General features: G+C 40.0%; 1 long non-coding RNA gene across 4 annotated transcripts; it reads right to left on the bottom strand.

Moving 5' to 3' along the window:
• Nucleotides 1–15,922: 15,922 nt before the first annotated feature.
• Nucleotides 15,923–19,021, bottom strand: LOC123161918 (uncharacterized). Of its 4 annotated transcripts, none has more exons than XR_006480946.1 (5): nt 18,619–19,021; nt 17,790–17,875; nt 17,065–17,519; nt 16,879–16,994; nt 15,923–16,278 (listed from the first exon to the last, which is right to left on the bottom strand). It is a non-coding gene; the product is annotated as an uncharacterized lncRNA (long non-coding RNA). The 4 variants fall into 4 exon arrangements; XR_006480945.1 differs by having other exon boundaries at nt 15,923–16,244; XR_006480947.1 differs by having other exon boundaries at nt 15,923–16,240.
• Between the last annotated feature and the right edge of the window lie 828 nt (nt 19,022–19,849).

Below are 19,849 nucleotides of genomic sequence, written 5' to 3'. Positions count from 1 at the left end.
ACTAGTCCGTACCACCTTTTCCAGCGTTGGCGTTGAAATCCGCGGTAAATCCAACAGGGTGAAGTCGCCGTCCTTGAAGTTGTATGCCATCAACTTCCCGACCTCGTATATGATAAACAGCACCCCCCTCTGTGTGATTGCGTATGGATTCTCGAGTAAGTATACTCGGCGCCCGCCATAGATTGGTTGTGAAGCATCACGGCTCCAAGACCCATCCTTCTCGATGTTGACCTGCGGGATGCAATAACAGTAAGCAGAGTAAAAAATCTTATTGGTCGTATGAGAAAACAAATTTAGTAGAAAGACACACTAAAAACATGTACACGGGCATGTGGACGTACGTAGTACTGCAGCGCCGCATCCGTGTCCAAGTACACTCCTTTGTTGCAGCGCTCGACCTTGCCAACCGGGCGACATATGAAAAATGCGAACTCCCCTCCAACGACAGCGAAGTAGCCAAAGATGTTTTGCGTATGCTAATCTCCAATGGTCCCTCGGCGGTAGCTAGCTCATGATAACACAATACTGGAAAATGTTCTTTGACAAGCATGCGAGAATCACACGAAGCTAGGAAGACGACCAAAAACTCTGCTGCTCGAACTCTACTACGTGACCTATGACTGGAGGGGCGCACCTCTCGTGGAACGCTCGGAGGAAGCCGGGAAGCTTCGCGGCGGAGTACCATGACGGGTGGACTGCGGCAGCACGGGCAAGATTTGCAACGCTCCCAAGCCGGAGGAAGACCTCCTGAAGCAGGTTCGGGTCGCCGAGCACCTTCTCGACGTGGGAGCTTTCGTCCATCTCCTGTTTCTCTTCGTGTTGTGCAGAATTTTTCTTCAGAGGGTCTGGGCAAGGTGATAATGGAGATGTGGGTGTGGCCAATGGATGAAGGGTTTTGGAAAACTCACGTACACGAAGGGGCCGAGGGGGTGGCTTGCTGACCAGGTCCTGCTTTTGTTTTTTACCTCGAGGAAACATGGAGGGGAGCTTGTGTGTCAGGCGAAGAAAAAGATGTATTGCAAACAAAAAAAGAAGAAGAAATGTTTGAACCTTCATAGAAAAGTTCTCCAAGGCCTTCCTGGAACTGCTCGGGGCGAAGGCCCGTGATCCAAGCCTGCTAGGACTGTGCGTTTGGCAGCCTAGTGCTGGCATCAAGCAGCCCGCGTGGTCCAACTTTCTCTAAAAGAGGAAATAAGCATCAAAGTCAAAGGAACTATAAAGTAAAAATGCAAATGAGGTAAGACGAGCGACCGGATCCCCACACGAATGAGCGCTTGTGATTGCAGCCGCGCCAGCGAAACTTTATATCTTTGCTTTATATATATATATATATATATATATATATATATATATATATATATATATATATATATATATATTGGGGCACCTAGGTGCCTGGGCACCTAGACCCATTACGGCAAGTCATATCCATTAGTGCATGCTATACAATCCACGTAATAATAGCTTTCCATATTCTGTTTGCATGCATTATTATCATAATGGTCTACGATTGCTTTCCAAAAAATTGTATTCTATTTATTTGCTAGTAATAGTTCCTTTCCAAAACAAAATTGTATGGTGTTTCTTCTATACTAATGCATGCTAGTGTCGGTTCTACAAAAAAGATGGTGTGTCTACGTATATACACAAGATATATTTAATTTCAAGGTATCTGACCTTTTAAGAAAAAATAAGGCTGGTCTGAAATTTTTAACGACTAATTTATCTATATAATTTAATGTGGCCAAATAATATATGCAATACAAGCCTTTCCTACTATTTCGATGGTCAACAAAAATATAATACGTCGTCCTAGTTATCTTTCTTACTTTTAGGTATGTAGAAAGCATGTGCGTACCGAGAACCAATAGTTTTGCTCGTACATATACCTAAGATATTGTACCCATATACTTTTTTTAATAAGGTGAATCATGTTGTATAATTGTTACTCAACATGTATTGGGTGCCTGTATTTTGGGCGTGTCATATATACACATCAAATGTATGATACCCGATATATCGTATGACTAATGTATGATACCCCATATATCATATGACTAATGTATGATACCCATGGTTTCATATACCCAACGATGGTAAGAGTACAACAGACCTCCTATTCGGTATACGTTGGGTATACCCATGGTATCATATTACCCAATGTACTGTATCCCTAATGTCCACAAAAAATATGTATACTCATTGGGTATATCTATATACCTATTGAGTATACCAATGCTATCGTATAACCAATGGATGTTCTTGTGTATTTTTTTAAATGATTTAATTTTCATGGTATCTAACATTTAAAGAAAATTAAGGTTGGGTTGCACTTTTTGACAATTAATTTCCTATACAAATTAACGTGGACAAATAATATAATATGTCATCCTAGTTATTTTTGTGTGTTTTAGGTTTGTACAAAACATGTTGATGCCGACAGCCAATTCTTTCATTCGTACATATACCTAAGATATCGTATCCATATACTTTTTCTAGTACACTTATATTCCTTGGAGATGTACACAAAATTGATATACTTTTGCATGGGGATATACCAGAAAATGACAGACCCTTTGCTAATACATGTATACTCGTTCAAGACATACCTATAAATGATACTGGAGACATACCAAAAAAAATGTATACCCCAAGAATATAAATAAATGTGACATACTCGGAAATTATATACCCAAAATCCATATACTCGCATGTGATGTACCCTAGATTAAGTACGAACTATCGGTCGAGAATACATCAAAGGTAGGTATATACCCAAAACATTAGTACGTGCATTTATATAATATGCATAAGGACGCACATGCATGCCGCTTAAAAATACTAAGTTTGTACGTATATACCTTCATAGGAGTTTCCGTTATACGTCCAATGAAATAAATTAAGAAGAAATTGCATTTATCATTTTTCTATTCAACGCATGTTATTAATACACGTAAATCATACATTTATTGGTACTTGCCAATTACTTCCATAAAGCATATATGGAAGCCGCTTAATATACTCACATCCATTACTATCGACATGCATCTGTCTAAGATCCGACGGTCACGAGGTAAGGAGCCTGGGCACCTAGGTGTCCCAAACTGTTGTCCTATAATATATATATATATATATATATATATATATATATATATATATATATATATATATATATATATATATATATATATATATAATCTGTACTAGCTATAGTGTATGATACTACCTTCAATTATAGCGCATAGTATAATACATAGAGTATATATAGTATCATAGATCATATTTATTGCCATGCATGACACAAGTTAGCATCACATTTAACATGATACGGTGTCTACCTATATGTTATTCTAACGGTCTAACCATCACTATATTTAATTCTTTGCCACATCAGCATACTTGCTATTTTTCTGAGTGCATGGTATCGTCGTCTATGATATCACCACTATGGCCAGCCTTTGTATAGTGGGGAAGTATCATATATACTATAGTATCATGCATATAATACTAGTGTATGATACTATGTACATACCTTCATATAATGCATGTATATATAGTATCATAGAGCTAGTATATATATATACCATAGATGACCGTATTTATGGCCATGCATGACACAATGTAGTATAACATTTATAATATATATGTTACTGCTTATTTGCCACACATTATCATATTTGCTATTCTCGAGTGCATGATATCGGCTATGATACCTCCACTATGGCCACCCTAGGGATGGTTGTAATGGAGATTATCATGTACTAGTATCATGCATATGATACTAGTGTATGATACTACATCCGTAATGCCTAGTATTATATGTTGGTACCATAAATAACTACATTTATTATCATGCATGACACAAAGTAGCACATCATTTAATATGATATGGTATCTGATGACCCACAAGTATAGGGGATCTATCGTAGTCCTTTTGATAAGTAAGAGTGTCGAACCCAACGAGGAGCAGAAGGAAATGGCAATCGGTTTTCAGCAAGGTATTCTCTGCAAGCACTGAAATTGTAGGTAACAGATAGTTTTGTGATAAGATAATTTGTAACGAGTAATAAGCAATGAAAGTAAATAAAGTGCAGCAAGGTGGCCCAATCCTTTTCGTAGCAAAGGACAAGCCTGGACAATTTCTTATAATGAGAAAAGCGCTCCCGAGGACACATGAGAATTATCGTCAAGCTAGTTTTCATCACGCTCATATGATTCGCGTTCGGTACTTTGATAGTTTGATATGTGGGTGGACCGATGCTTGGGTACTGCCCTTACTTGGACAAGCATCCCACTTATGATTAACCCATATTGCAAGCATCCGCAACTACAAAAGAAGTATTAAGGTAAACCTAATCATAGCATGAAACATATGGATCCAAATTAGCCCCTTACGAAGCAACGTATAAACTAGGGTTTAAGCTTCTGTCACTCTAGCAACCTATCATCTACTTATTACTTCCCAATGCCTTCCTCTAGGCCCAAATAATGGTGAAGTGTCATGTAGTCGATGTTCACATAACACCACTAGAGGAGAGACAACATACATCTCGTCAAAATATCGAACGAATACCAAATTCACATGATTACTAATAGCAAGACTTCACCCATGTCCTCAGGAACAAACGTAACTACTCACAAAGCATATTCATGTTCATAATTAGAGGGGTATTAATATGTATTAAGGATCTGAACATATGATCTTCCACCGAATAAACCAACTAGCATCAACTACAAGGAGTAATCAACACTACTAGTAACCCACATGTACCAATTTGTGGTTTTGATACAAGATTGGATACAAGATATGAACTAGGGTTTTGAGAGGGGATGGTGCTGGTGAAGATGTTGATGGAGATTGACCCCCTCCCGATGAGAGGATCGTCGGTGATGATGATGGTGATGATTTCCCCCTCTCGGAGGGAAGTTTCTCCGACAGAACAGCTCCGCCGGAGCCCTAGATTGGTTCCGCCAAGTGGCGGCGGAGTTTTGTCCCGTAAGCTTGCTTCCAAATTTTTTTTAGGATAAGAGACTTCATATAGCAGAAGATGGGCACCAGAGGGCCACCAGGGGGCCCAGGAGACAGGGGGCGTGCCCAGTAGGGGGGGGGGGCGCCCCCCACCCTCCTGGCCAAGGTGTGGGCCCCCTCTGGTACTTTATTTTCTCTAAAATTCTTATTAATTCCAAAAATGACTTTCATGGAGTTTCAGGACTTTTCGAGTTGTGCAGAATAGGTTTCCATTATTTGCTCCTTTTTCAGCCAGAATCCCAGCTGTCGACATTCTCCCTCTTCATAATAAACCTTGTAAAATAAGAGAGAATAGCCATAAGTATTGTGACATAATGTGTAATAACAACCCATAATGCAATAAATATTGATATAAAAGCATGATGCAAAATGGACGTATCAACTCCCCCAAGCTTAGACCTCGCTTATCCTCAAGCGGAAGCCGAAATCGAAAAATATGTCCACATGTTTAGAGATAGAGGCGTCGATAAAAATAAAATACGGACATGAGGGCATCATGATCATTCTTATAACAACAACATACATAGATTTTGTCATATGATTTCTTACTCTCAAGTAACAATCTAGTCACAATGTCAAGTATGGTCCAGAAACTTCATTGAAAACTAACAAACTATAATCTCAGTCATTGAAGCAATTGCAATTTATCATAACATCATAAAGAGTCAAGAATCGAGCTTTTCAGCAAGTCCACATACTCAACTATCATATAGTCTTCTATAATTGCTAACACTCATGCAATACTTATGGTTATGGATTTTTAACTGGACAGAGAGAAAGATAGGGGCTTATAATTTCGCCTCCCAACATATTCACCTTTGGGTGATGTCAACAATAATAGTTCATGCTAACGAACATCCAATTGGATATATGTACCAGGATCTTTTCAACACGAGGTGCTTGCCAAAGGATAAAATGAAAAAGGGAAAGGTGGAGATCACCTTGACTCTTGCATAAGGTAAAAGACATAAAGTAAAAGATAGGCTCTTCGCAGAGGGAAGCAGATGTTGTCATGCACTTTCAGGGTTGGATACACAAAATCTTAGTGCAAAAGAACGTCACTTTATATTGCCACTTGTATATGGACCTTTATTATGCAGTCCGTCGCTTTTATTGCTTCCATAACAAGATCGTATAAAGCTTATTTTCTCAGCACTAATAAGTCATGCATATTTAGAGAGCAATTTTTATTGCCTGCACCGATGACAACTTACTTGAAGGATCTTACTCAATCCATAGGTAAATATGGTGGACTCTCATGGTAGAACTGGGTTTAAGGATATTTGGAACCACAAGTAGTATCTCTACTTGGTGCAAGGAATTTTTGGCTAGCATGAGGGGGAAAGGCAAGCTCAACATGTTGGACGATCCATGACAATATACTTTAACTGAGATGTGAGAAAACATAAACCATTATGTTGTCTTCCTTGTCCAACATCAACTCTTTAGTATGTCATACTTTAATGAGTGCTCACAATTATAAAAGATGTCTAAGATAGTATATTTATATGTGAAAACCTCTCTTTCCTTATTACTTCCTATTAATTGCAGCGATGACCAAAACTATGTTTGCCAGCTCTCAACAACTTTTAAGCCTCATACTTTCTATGTGTGAAGTCATCACTATCCATAAGATCAATATGAACTCTATTATTTCTTTTTATTTTATTAAGATCATGGCAAGATAGCAAAGCCCTTGACTCAACACTAATCTTTATTATAGATAGCTCACAGACTCGATTACATAAAGGGATCACAAAACCAAACTCAAAACTAATTCATACCAAAACTTTATTCTACTAGATCAAAATTTTACTAAAATGATCGAACTAAGTAAAATGGTAAAGATAGGAGTGTGATGATGATACGATACCGGGGCACCTCCCCCAAGCCTGGCAGTTGCTAAGGGGAGCGCCCATACCCATGTGATTATGTCCTCGGAGGTGGTGATGTAGGAGTTGTCGATGATGTAGGCTTGTCGTCCATCTTCCAAGGCATTGGTTCACCATCATAGAAGGTTGATCGAGTCTTTGGGATCCTCAAATCTGCAGCCAAACTCATCCTCTTGAATCTATATTCATACTCATAGTTTTGGTTTTGCAGGTCATAGATCTGAGCTTGGAGGTGCTCGATTTTCTCTTGAAGCTTGAAGATGGTCTCCCCGATGATCTTGGCATCCAGCTTATGGTTGTTGGTGAACTCCGTGATCATCATCTGGTTGGTGTTGAGTCCATACTCCGCCATCCCTTGGCACTTGAAAACTTGTTGTTCCATGGCCTCGAGCTTTGTCTCCACGCTTCCGGTACGCCTTGGTCCCTCCACATCGTGGATGTGCAGCACCCCCTCACGCATCTCAATGGTTTGAGGGTGTTGCAGCACCTCCGCAAGATAGGGGTTGATAACCCTCTCGAAAAAGTTGTCCTTGGGAGCGCTTGGAGATGTCATAGTGCTCTAGATCTGTCAGAAAAACAGCTCGAAACGAAAACAGAGGATAATTCCGTGATACAGTGGTCAAAACCTTAGGGAGATTATATAATGAATTTTTACCGACCAAAATACATAATGTGCAGGAAAATAGAGTCTGGGAGGCACACGAGGTGCCCACGAGACAGGGGGGCGCGCCCAGTAAGGGTGGGCGCGCCCTCCACCCTCGTGGAGGCCTCGTGTCCTTCCCGGATTACTTATTTCTTTCCAAAATTCTTAAATATCCCAAAACTGATAGAAATTGCCATTAGAATTGTTTTGGAGTCGGTTTACTTACCGTACCACATACCTATTCCTTTTCGTAGTCTGAAACGTTCTGGAAAGTGTCCCTTATGTATTCCTCCGGGGTTACGGTCTCAATAATATTAGTTTCAACATTGATAGGATTACCTGAGATATAATGTTTGATTCATTGACCGTTCACCACCCTCGGACTTGTGCCTTTGAAGTTGTTGATTTTTATGGCACCGGAACGATAGACCTCCTCGATAACGTAAGGACCTTACCATTTAGAGAGAAGTTTTCCTGCAAAAAAAATCTTAAATGAGAGTTGAATAGCAACACATAATCACCTACGTTGAATTCTCGCTTTTGTATCCTTTTGTCATGCCATGTTTTAACTTTTTCCTTGAAAAGCTTGGCATTCTCGTAGGCCTGGGTTCTCCATTCATTGAGTGAGCTAATATCAAATAACCTCTTCTCACCGGCAAGTTTGAAGTCATAGTTGAGCTCTTTAATAGCCCAATATGCTTTATGTTCAAGTTCGAGAGGTAAGTGACATGCTTTTCCATAAACCATCTTATATGGAGACATACCCATAGGATTTTTATATGCAGTTCTATAGGCCCATAATGCATCATCAAGTTTCTTGGACCAATTCTTTCTAGATCTATTAACAGTCTTTTGGAAAATTAATTTGAGCTCTCTATTGCTCAATTCTACTTGACCACTAGACTGTGGGTGATAAGGAGATGCAATACTATGATTAACATCATACTTAGCAAGCATTTTACTAGAAGCAACACAAATAAAATGTGAACCACCATCAGTCATGAGATATCTAGGGACTCCAAACCTCCGAAAAATAACTCCTTTAAGCATCTTAATAGAGGTGTTATGATAAGCACTACTAGTTGGAATAGCTTCTACCCACTTAGTAACGTAATCAACAGCAACTAAAATATGTGTATATCCATTAGAGGCAGGAAAAGGTCCCATATAATCAAAGCCCCAAACATCAATGGTTCAATAACAAGAGAATAATTCATAGGCATTTCTTGACGTCTGCTAATATTACCAATTCTTTGACATTACTCACAAGACAAGACAAACTTACGAGCATCTTTGAAGAGAGTAGGCCAATAAAAACCGGATTGCAATACCTTATGTTCAGTTCTATCTCCAGCGTGGTGTCCTCCATATGATTCAGATTGACACTTGCGTAGGATCTGTTCCTGTTCATGCTCAGGTACACAACGTCTAATAATACCATCTACTCCTTCTTATAAAGGTGTGGGTCATCCCAGAAGTAATGTCTTAAATCATAAAAGAACTTTTTCTTTTGCTGGTATGTGAAACTAGGTGGTATATATTTAGCAACAATGTAATTAGCATAATCAGCATACCAAGGAGCAGTACGAGAAGCATTAATGACCGCTAATTGTTCATCAGGAAAGCTATCATCAATAGGTAGTGGGTCATCAAGAACATTCTCTAACCTAGACAAGTTGTCTCCAACGGGGTTCTCAGCTCCCTTTCTATCAATAATATGCAAATCAAATTCTTGAAGCAAGAGAACCCATCTAATAAGTCTAGGTTTAGCATCTTTCTTTTCCATAAGATATTTAATAGCAACATGATCAGTGTGAACAGTAACTTTAGAATCAACAATGTAAGGTCTGAACTTATCACAAGCAAATACAACTGCCAAGAATTCTTTTTCAGTAGTAGCATAATTTCTCTGGCCAGTATCAAGAGTCTTACTAGCATATTTAATAACATTTAATTTCTTATCAACTCTCTGCCCTAGAACAGCACCTACAGCATAATCACTAGCATCACACATAATTTCAAAGGGTAAATTCCAATCAGGTGGCTGAACAACAGGTGCAGTGATCAAAGATTTCTTAAGTATTTCAAATGCTTCTACACAATCATCATCAAAGACAAAAGGAATATCTTTTTGCAATAAGTTAGTCAGAGGCCTAGAGATTTTAAAAAAAGTCCTTAATGAACCTCCTATAAAAACCGGCATGACCAAGGAAACTTCTTATACCTTTAATGTCCTTGGGACATGGCATCTTTTCTATAGCATCAACTTTAGCTTTATCAACTTCAATACCTCTTTCAGAAATTTTGTGCCCCACAATGCCTTCACTAACCATAAAGTGACACTTTTCCCAATTCAGGACGAGACTAGTGTCTTCACATCTCTGCAAAACTCGATCAAGGTTGCTCAAGCAATCATCAAAAGAGGATCCATAGACGGAGAAGTCATCCATGAATACCTCACAAATCTTTTCACAAAAGTCAGAGAATATAGCCATCATGCATCTTTGAAAGGTAGCAGGTGCATTACATAAACCAAAAGGCATACGTCTATAAGCAAAAGTACCGAAAGGGCAAGTAAAAGTAGTTTTTGATTGATCTTCCGCTAACACATGTATTTGAGAGAAACCAGAATAACCATCTAGAAAGCAGAAATGTGTATGTTTGGACAGTCTTTCTAGCATCTGATCAATAAAAGGTAAAGGGTAATGATCTTTCTTAGTAGCTTTATTTAACTTACGGAAATCAATTACCATCCTATAACTTGTAATAACTCTTTGCGGAACCAATTCATCTTTATCATTAGGAACAACAGTAATACCTCCTTTTTAGGGACACAATGGAAAGGGCTTACCCATTCACTATCAGCAACGAGATAAATTATACCTGCCTCAAGGAGCTTTAGTATCTCCTTTCTTACCACTTCTTTCATCTTAGGATTCAAGCGTCGTTGAGGATCTCTAACTGGTTTGGCATATTTCTCCACTTTAATTTTGTGTTGGCATAGAGTGGGACTAATGCCCTTAAGATCATCCAGAGTATACCCAATGGCAGCATAGTGCTTTTTCAGAGTTTTCAATAATCTTTCTTCTTCTTGTTCTGAAAGGTTAGCACTAATAATAACAGGATATATTTTCTTTTCATCTAGATAAGCATACTTAAGATTATCAGGTAATGGTTTGAGCTCAAACACAGGATCACCCTTGGGTGGAGGGGGATCCCCTAGGATTTCAACAGGAAAATTGTGTTTCAGAATAGGACCCTATTGAAGGAATACTTCATCTATTTCCCTTCTTTCATTCATAAACATATCATTTTCATGGTCTAGCAAATATTGTTCTAACGGATAAGTAGGAGGTACGACAATAGAAGCAAGACCAATTATTTCATATTTACTAGGTAATTCTTTATCATGGGGTTGTCTACGAAACTTAGCAAAATTAAACTCATGAGACATATCACCCAAGCCAATTGTAACAATATCCTTTTCATAATCAATCCTAGCATTAACAGTATTCAAGACGGGTCTACCAAATATAATGGGACAAAAGTCATCTTGTGGGGAACCAAGAACAAGGAAATCAGCAGGATATTTGATTTTCCCGCACAAGACTTCAACATCTCTAACAATCCCAACTAGTGAAATAGTATCCCTATTTGCAAGCTTAATAGTAACATCAATACCTTCTATTTCAGCGGGTGCAATATCATGCATAATTTCTTTATATAAAGAATGGGGTATTGCACTAGCACTAGCACCCATATCACATAAGCCATGATAATAATGATCTCCTATTTTAACAGAAATAACAAGCATGCCTACAACAGGTCTATGTACCTTAGCATCGGGTTTAGCAATGTTAGCAGCTTCACCACAGTAATAAATAACATGCCCATCTATATCATCATCCAAGAGATCTTTAACTACAACAATACCAGGTTCAACTTTAATTTACTCAGGAGGTGTATATGTTCTAGTATTACTCTTACAAACAACAGTTGAAGTTTTAGCATGATCCTTTATCTTAACAGGGAAAGGTGGTTTCTCAATATAAGTAGTAGGAACAATAGGATCATTATAAGTGATAGTCTTTTCTTCAACTGTAATAGGTGCAACTACTTTTACTTCAATGGGAGGATTATATTTAAACCATTTCTCCTTAGGGAGATCACCGTGAGCATCAAAAGATTCACAGAAAGAAGCTACTATCTCAGAGTCAAGTTCATATTTAGCGCTAAATCCACGAAAAGCATCGGTATCCATAAAAGATTTAACACAATCAAACGTAGGTGTTATACATGTCTCCTTACCATCGTCGGAACCCCAATCTTCAGAGTTGCGTTTAATTCTTTCCAATAAGTCCCACTTGAATTCAATAGTCTTCAGCATACAAGAACTAAAACAGGAGGTATCGAGCATGGTGCGATCATTGAGAGAAAACCGAGCATAAATTTTTTGAATAATCATTTCTCTTGAGAGCTCATGATTGGGGCATGAATATAACATTGACTTAAGCCTCCCCCAAGCTTGAGCGATGCTTTCTCCTTCGCGAGGCCAGACATTATATATGTAATTACAATCATGACAAACAAGATGCATAGGATGGATCTTCTGGTGAAATTCCAACTTCAATCATTTATAATTCCAAGATCGCGTATCATCACATAGCCTATACCATGTCAATGCATCTCCCTTCAAAGATAAAGGGAAAACCTTCCTCTTAACAACATCATCGGGAATACATGCAAGCTTAAGTAATCCACAAACTTCATCCACAAAGATAAGGTGTAAATCGGGATGCAATGTTCCATCTCCTGCAAAGGGATTAGCTAGCAGTTTCTCTATCATACCCGAAGGAATTTCAAAGTAAACATTTTTAGTAGGTTCAGTAGGTTGAGGAGCAACTCTTTGTTCTTTTGGTCGGGGTGAAGATACCCCGAAAAAGCCCCTCAAAGGATTAGTTTTCAAAGTAACAAGTGACAGAAAATTTCAGCACACTATATAAATGTTTCCTTACCAAGTTCCACTCACCAAAGGCGCTTCACTCCCCGGCAATGATGCCAGAAAAGAGTCTTGATGACCCACAAGTATAGGGGATCTATCGTAGTCCTTTCGGTAAGTAAAAGTGTCGAACCGAACGAGGAGCAGAAGGAAATGGCAAGCGGTTTTTAGTAAGGTATTCTCTGCAAGCACTGAAGTTGTAGGTAACAAATAGTTTTGTGATAAGATAATTTGTAACGAGTAACGAGCAATGAAAGTAAATAAATTGCAGCAAGGTGGCCCAATCCTTTTTGTAGCAAAGGACAAGCCTGGACAATTTCTTATAATGAGAAAAGCGCTCCCGAGGACACATGGGAATTATTGTGAAGCTAGTTTTCATCACACTCATATGATTCACGTTTGGTACTTTGATAGTTTGATATGTGGGTGGACCGGTGCTTGGGTACTGCCCTTACTTGGACAAGCATCCCACTTATGATTAACCCCTATTGCAAGCATCTGCAATTACAAAAGAAGTATTAAGGTAAACCTAACCATAGCATGAAACATATGGATCGAAATCAGCCCCTTACGAAGCAACGCATAAACTAGGGTTTAAGCTTCTGTCACTCTAGCAACTCATCATCTACTTATTGCTTCCCAATGCCTTCCTCTAGGCCCAAATAATGGTGAAGTGTCATGTAGTCGACGTTCACATAACACCACTAGAGGAGAGACAACATACATCTCATCAAAATATCAAACGAATACCAAATTCACATGACTACTAATAGCAAGACTTCACACATGTCCTCAGGAACAAACGTAACTACTCACAAAGCATATTGATGTTCATAATCAGAGGGGTATTAATATGCATTAAGGATCTGAACATATGATCTTCCACCGAATAAACCAACTAGCATCAACTACAAGGAGTAATCAACACTACTAGCAACCCACAGGTACCAATTTTTGGTTTTGATACAAGATTGGATACAAGAGATGAACTAGGGTTTTGAGAGGGGATGGTTCTGGTGAAGATGTTGATGGAGATTGACCCCCTCCAGATGAGAGGATCGTCGGCAATGATGATGGTGATGATTTCCCTCCTAGAGGGAAGTTTCCCCGGCAGAACAGCTCCGCTGGAGCCCTAGATTGGTTCCGCCAAGGTTCCGCCTCGTGGCGGTGGAGTTTCGTCCCGTAAGCTTGCTTCCGATTTTTTCAGGATAAGAGACTTCATATAGCAGAAGATGGGCACCGGAGGGCCACTAGGGGGCCCAGGAGACAGGGGTGCGTCCAGTAGGGGGGCGGGGCGCCCCCACCCTCCTGGCCAGGGTGTGGGCCCCCTCTGGTACTTTCTTTGCTCAATTTTTTTTTCCAAAAATGACTTTCGTGGAGTTTCAGGACTTTTGGAGCTGTGTAGAATAGATTTCCAATATTTGCTCCCTTTTCAGCCAGAATCCCAAATGCCGGCATTCTCCCTCTTCATGATAAACCTTGTAAAATAAGAGAGAATAGCCATAAGTATTGTGACATAATGTGTAATAACAGCCCATAATGCAATAAATATTGATATAAAAGCATGATGCAAAATGGACGTATCAGTATCATGATATGATACTCAACCATCTCTTTCTTCATTTAATTCTATGCCACCTCATCAACATTGCTTAGTTGGCATGCATGATACTACTTATGATACTCCTATTACGGGCAGCCTAAGGTTGGTCGTAATGGGAGTATCAAGCGGTATCATGCATGCCAACTAAACTTTTTGTATGATGTGGCACATAGTTAAATGAGGAAAGAGAAGGTGTGGGCCCGGTATCATATCATGATATACCGTATCACATATTAAATGATGTACTACTTTGTGTCATGCATGACAATTAATAAGGCAACCTAAGATACTAACTTATGATACTATGCGCGCATTACAGAGGTAGCTAGCTAGTGTCGATCATATACTAGTATCATGCATATATATATACTAGCAAAAGGGCCCATGCGTTGCAACGGGAGAAAAAATCATAATCTTAAATGGCTATGACCACATTTTGTTCATATCTCATCGTGTGAAAATTTGTTCACCAGGGTTTAGGGTTTGTGGTTAGATGGTTAGAGTGCCTGTGGTTGGATGGTTAGAGGGACTGTGGGATCCCCAGCCCACCAGGGTTCAAGTCCTGGTGCTCGCATTTATTCCTAGATTTAATTCAGAGTTTCCGCGATGCACATTCAGTGGGAGGAGACGTTCTCGTCGACGGCGAGGCGCCTACGGTGACTTAGTAAATTTCAAGATAGGGGTGACTGTATGCGCGTGTATATGAGCACTTGCGTTTGTACAAAAAAAATAAAATTTGTTCGCAAATGCAAGAAAATGTTTCCATTTTAAAATTTATTCAGAAGTTGAAGCGATGTTCACAATCTCGAAAAAAATATCATGGTTGTCCAAAACTTGGTAATTCAAAGAATTATTTCGAATTTCAAGAAACGTTTTTTTAAACACACTATAATATTCCGATCTACCCCGGCAGTCAATTCTTCAAAATTCAAGCGAGTATATATAGTCACAAAGACTCAAAAGCATCACTGTTTAACTGCATAGCTTTGATCATTCATGAATATTTTTTACTATTTTTGAACCTTGTTTTAGAACTGTGAACATTTTATTATATTGAATGTTTTTAAGCATTTTCTTATGAATCGACGAACAACTCTAGAATAGACGAACATTTTTTTTGAAATTCAAAAACTTTTTTTGAAATGCATGAACATTTTTTGAATTAGTAAACATTTTTTGAATGAATAAACTCTTTTGTAATTCACTATTTTTTTTTAAAAAATAGGACATTTTTAGAAATCATGAACATTTTTTGAATTATCAAACATTTTGTTAAAATTTCATGAACAATTTTTAATACACGGACTTTTTTTTTCAACATAGAAGGCTAGTTGTCCAAAAAATGACCCTCTAATAAATTGACTATGTGACCTGCGTATTGTTGCTTCCAGGTTAGGTTCAGGGTCAGAATTTTAAGTAAGTTCAAGTGACTAAGTGATGGTGTTCAATCTTCATTGTTGTAAGTTCAAATATGAAAAGAACTAAAATATACCAAATAGTGTGGCTGTTCTCAAAATTTTAAATCTATTGCTAGTTGCTTAGATTCAACTTTTAGCCATGAATGGCAAGAAAAGTAGTTTCTCAAATAACAGGGACACATCAAATACCATTTAATAATGTGCACAGTAAACGAACTTCTAAATCTCGACATACTCCTTTGAGTACTTAACCAACAGATAATGTGCGTTAATGGTTGTAAGTTCCTGCCAATACTTTTTTCGACAGAACCTATGCTTACATATAAATACTGGATTACTTAACCAAGTCATTTGCATACACACCATACTGCCCATCCAGGTTTCAGAAATATCTGACACTCTAGCGAGGGAAGCAAGATCATGAGCTACACAATTGCTATGTTTATCAAAGGAATTACAGATTGCAGAAATATGCCTGCAACGATTTCTTGAGATAATCCTTTTGTAGTCTCCATTAATCATCTTCACATAATTAACCAAGAACTCAACCCAGCTTTGAATAAAACGTTTAGCATCGCCCATGGATGATGTCATTTCATAGATAGAAGGATCTCCACAATGTAAGCATCACACGGCCTCTCTTCTCTTTGTTGACGCTGGCTAAAATAACAGTAATCAGTCTAGTCCATTATACCTGCAATTTGTATGAGTTGACCTTACCGCTTAATGTTTCTCTACATTGGATGTCCTAAATCTATCACACATTTGTGCATGATGGAAAATATGTCACACTGAAGTTCTTCTGAACTTCTTCTGAGATGTAACAACACAAGCAGTAAAAACAAGTAAACAAACCTACCAACGGAGCTTTCAACGAATTCGTAAAATAATTGCACAATCCAGGTCGCATGCACACCAATTAATAAATTCAGCCTCAAGTTTCTACAGCCACATCAATTTGAAAAATCAAGAGAGAGGAAAATCCAAAGCCGCAAAATCCATCTGCCGCAAAGTTTAAGAACTTTACAGTAATATCTCTCTCTCTCAAATAGTTATTTTATCAAACCAGAGATGATTAAGAACTTGCAGATTTCCAGTTACTAAGTTTTGCTTGGTGCCTGCATTGTCGTAACAACCAGCCTAACTTATTTCTATTTAAGATTGGCATTTGACAAATCCCACAACCAAGTCAACATCCAGAAGTGGCACTGGGAGCACAAAAATATAACATTGTACCCCTAAGATACATCTGAAACTTCACTAGAAAGTGTGCAATTCAACGAGACGCTCTCACCATCTGATGAAAAATTGATGCAGCCAGTGTCATTGTCGAGGGTGAAGGACATGTCTGTATTCCTCTCCATCTTACCAGTCACCATTCCAACGAGCCTGACCTGCAGACCACCCAACCTAGACAGACGCGTAAGAAGCCAATCTCGATGAACACAAAGCCGAGGAGATGCATACAGTGGGCACTCACCTTGGCCGTCTCGACGCGGGCCACCCTTCTCGCCAGTGCTGGACAACGTCACAACGATGATCTGCTTCATGGTGATGAAAGAGGGTGAAGACCACCACTGCAAGGAGGCCAACAGCTTGGGTGGTAATCGACAGTGGGGTGGCGGCGATGTTCGCCCCGAGAGCCAGTTGGACGGTTCCAATAGGTGCCACTGCCAATGTAATTAGTACACTTGTAGTCTTTCACTGAGGAAAGTGCATATTACATGAAGTAAAGCTAGATGGCAATTATATGCTTCGTGTATGGGTGGAATACAACCATCGGCTATAGTAGAAGGAGAAGACTGGATGCGATGTAAATCTCTCATATCTTCAAATATGTCAACTGGAGTATTTCTCAACAATCCCTTGGATCTGCTCCGGACTGAAGATTGACACACTCGTATCGAAATCAGCACTCTCCAACTTCCTGCGCAACTGCATTGGCAATAAAGTCAAGATAAGTACTACGCATTGCTTCTTCTGCTCATAAATACTCAGTAAAAGTTTAGTTGTGTATGTTTCAGTGAGAGGGGGCAAGCATAGAGCACATACAGTCTCAAATATGACAGATTGGCTCTCGGAACTGTGTTTTCTAATTTGAACTAATATCTCCAGTAACAGCAATCAAAAGGATGTAATTAGCATCTTCAATACAGTTAAGTTGAATGCTTCGAAAGAGGCACTATAAAAACATTTTTGCTTCACCTGTTGTTGTAATTTCCTGTTGAGTGTGCATTTTCTCAGCAAATTCTAGAGGCTCAAGCTCGACCTCATCAATAGCCATCTCTTCTCTATCAAATTAAATAGAAAAAAAATCAGAACATTGACAACAGTTCAAGTCAACTCTGTAAAGCACAAATTATTATTGCTAGAGAGCAGGCGATTGTGGCTGTATATTCATTTTACTTGTTCTGTTTTATGGCTAGCGCATTAACTGACACAACTCTTTTCCTTGAAAATAAATAAGTAAAAGAGCACACCACTACACAGATCATCATTGACTATATTCAAACGTGCACTACTATACAGTGAAAGTAGAAGTTCGATTTTTTTTAACATTTACAAAGCAGTTTACAGACTTGACGCATCAAGGACTCCATGGCAAATTGATTCCAAAGAACTGAAAATTAGAATATGATGCATCTGGACACAACTGAAGTAGAAACTACAAACATATGGTGATGTCTTCGCGTTGGGAAGCTTTCAGCAATTTATTGTTCAGATTTGACTTTGCATCCAAAATCACTACACTGTCTCTGCTGTCGACTCATAGTTTTCTACCAGAGTACCATAGTTTTCTACCAGGGCCAAACTCACAATTGATTTAAATAGCTAGAGCAGGTGATGGTTTCCTCATCCTCGCGCAGCTCTAGCAGGGCCATCAGGGAGCTCGATCCAGTTATCATTCGGACCAGATCTAATGAGAGAGGGAGGGTGCAGCTTGGGGATCAGTTGGGAGTGGGGAAGGGGTGAGGAGGGCGCTGGTGGGGGGAGACAGAGGAGCCATGGCGGGGGGCAGAAGAGGTCGTCGCACCTTGTGCCGTTGGCCATGGAGGGGGAGGGCGGGGGAGAAGGATCACCCCGATCCAAGCCCGCAACCGCATGCCTCGGGAGAGCCAAGGCTCGATCCGGAGGAACCATCTCGCACCGAGCTCCGCCGCCTCAACTGGAGCTCGTCTCCCTGCCCGCCGGCCGGTCACCGGAACCACCACCGCCGGCGACCGCCTCCCCCACCTTGTGCCCCTTCTCCTTCTCCTTTATTCCTCTCTTCTCTCCCTCACGCCCTATCTCTCTTTCTCCCGTCGCCACCGGAGCAAGTTGCTGCACCCGCAGCCAGATCTGCGCGGCACCGGATCGAGGTCGGACGGGGTGGGGCGCCTCCTGGCGGCTGGGACAGGAGGCGAGGGAGAGAGATGAGAGCCCGTGTGTGTTTCTGTTTTTTTTTTCTAACTGTAAAAAGTATCGCGGACTGAATTCTTACAAATGTAGGGCTTTTTTTGTAAAAAACGAATCATTTTCCCAGATCCACTTAAACATGGACTGTGGGTTGATTTCTCAAAAACAAGAGGACTTTTTTAAAAAAGGCCGATGACGGACGACCGGAACAGTACGAGAGGCGTTGACCAACAACGCGTGGGCGCTGGATGTACAGGGTGATATCTCCTTCACGGCGCATATTCAAATTGCAAATCTATGCCTCGCGATCACCACAGTACCTCGCATCGAAGACCAGGTAGATCAGTTCGCTTGGCCTGCCGATGCTTCCGGTGTCTATACGGCAAAATCGTTGTATCACAGGTTATGTCAGGGGCTTACTAGATCACCCACGACACCGTGCATCTGGAGGAGCTGGGCACCTTTGAAGTGCAAAATCTTTGCTTGGCTAACAGTTCAATACAGACTTTGGACTTCAGACAGGCGAGCCCGGCATGGGCGTCAAGACCAGCCATCAGCTTGTTTCACGTGTTTGCAAGAGGAGGACAACGTTGGCCACATCATCGTTCAATGTGTCTACGCCAGGGAGGCTTGGCACCGGTGCTTCGATTTCCTTCAGCTAAACATCGACCCACCGACGAACGAGAGCACGTTTCAAGATTGGTGGCTCCAACAAAGAAGGAATTTTACAGGCAGGTCGATCCGAGGATTCGACTCATTCATCATAGGGATGGCTTGGGCATTGTGGAAGCAAAGGAATGCAAGGCTGTTTAATCGACCTCATTAGCAAAAAACTCCGCCGCAATTAGTCGAGCAGGTACTTCAAGAGC

Source organism: Triticum aestivum, chromosome 7B (assembly GCF_018294505.1).
Source record: "Triticum aestivum cultivar Chinese Spring chromosome 7B, IWGSC CS RefSeq v2.1, whole genome shotgun sequence".
Classification (NCBI taxonomy): domain Eukaryota; kingdom Viridiplantae; phylum Streptophyta; class Magnoliopsida; order Poales; family Poaceae; genus Triticum; species Triticum aestivum.
This window is presented reverse-complemented; position numbering and strand designations above follow the sequence as displayed.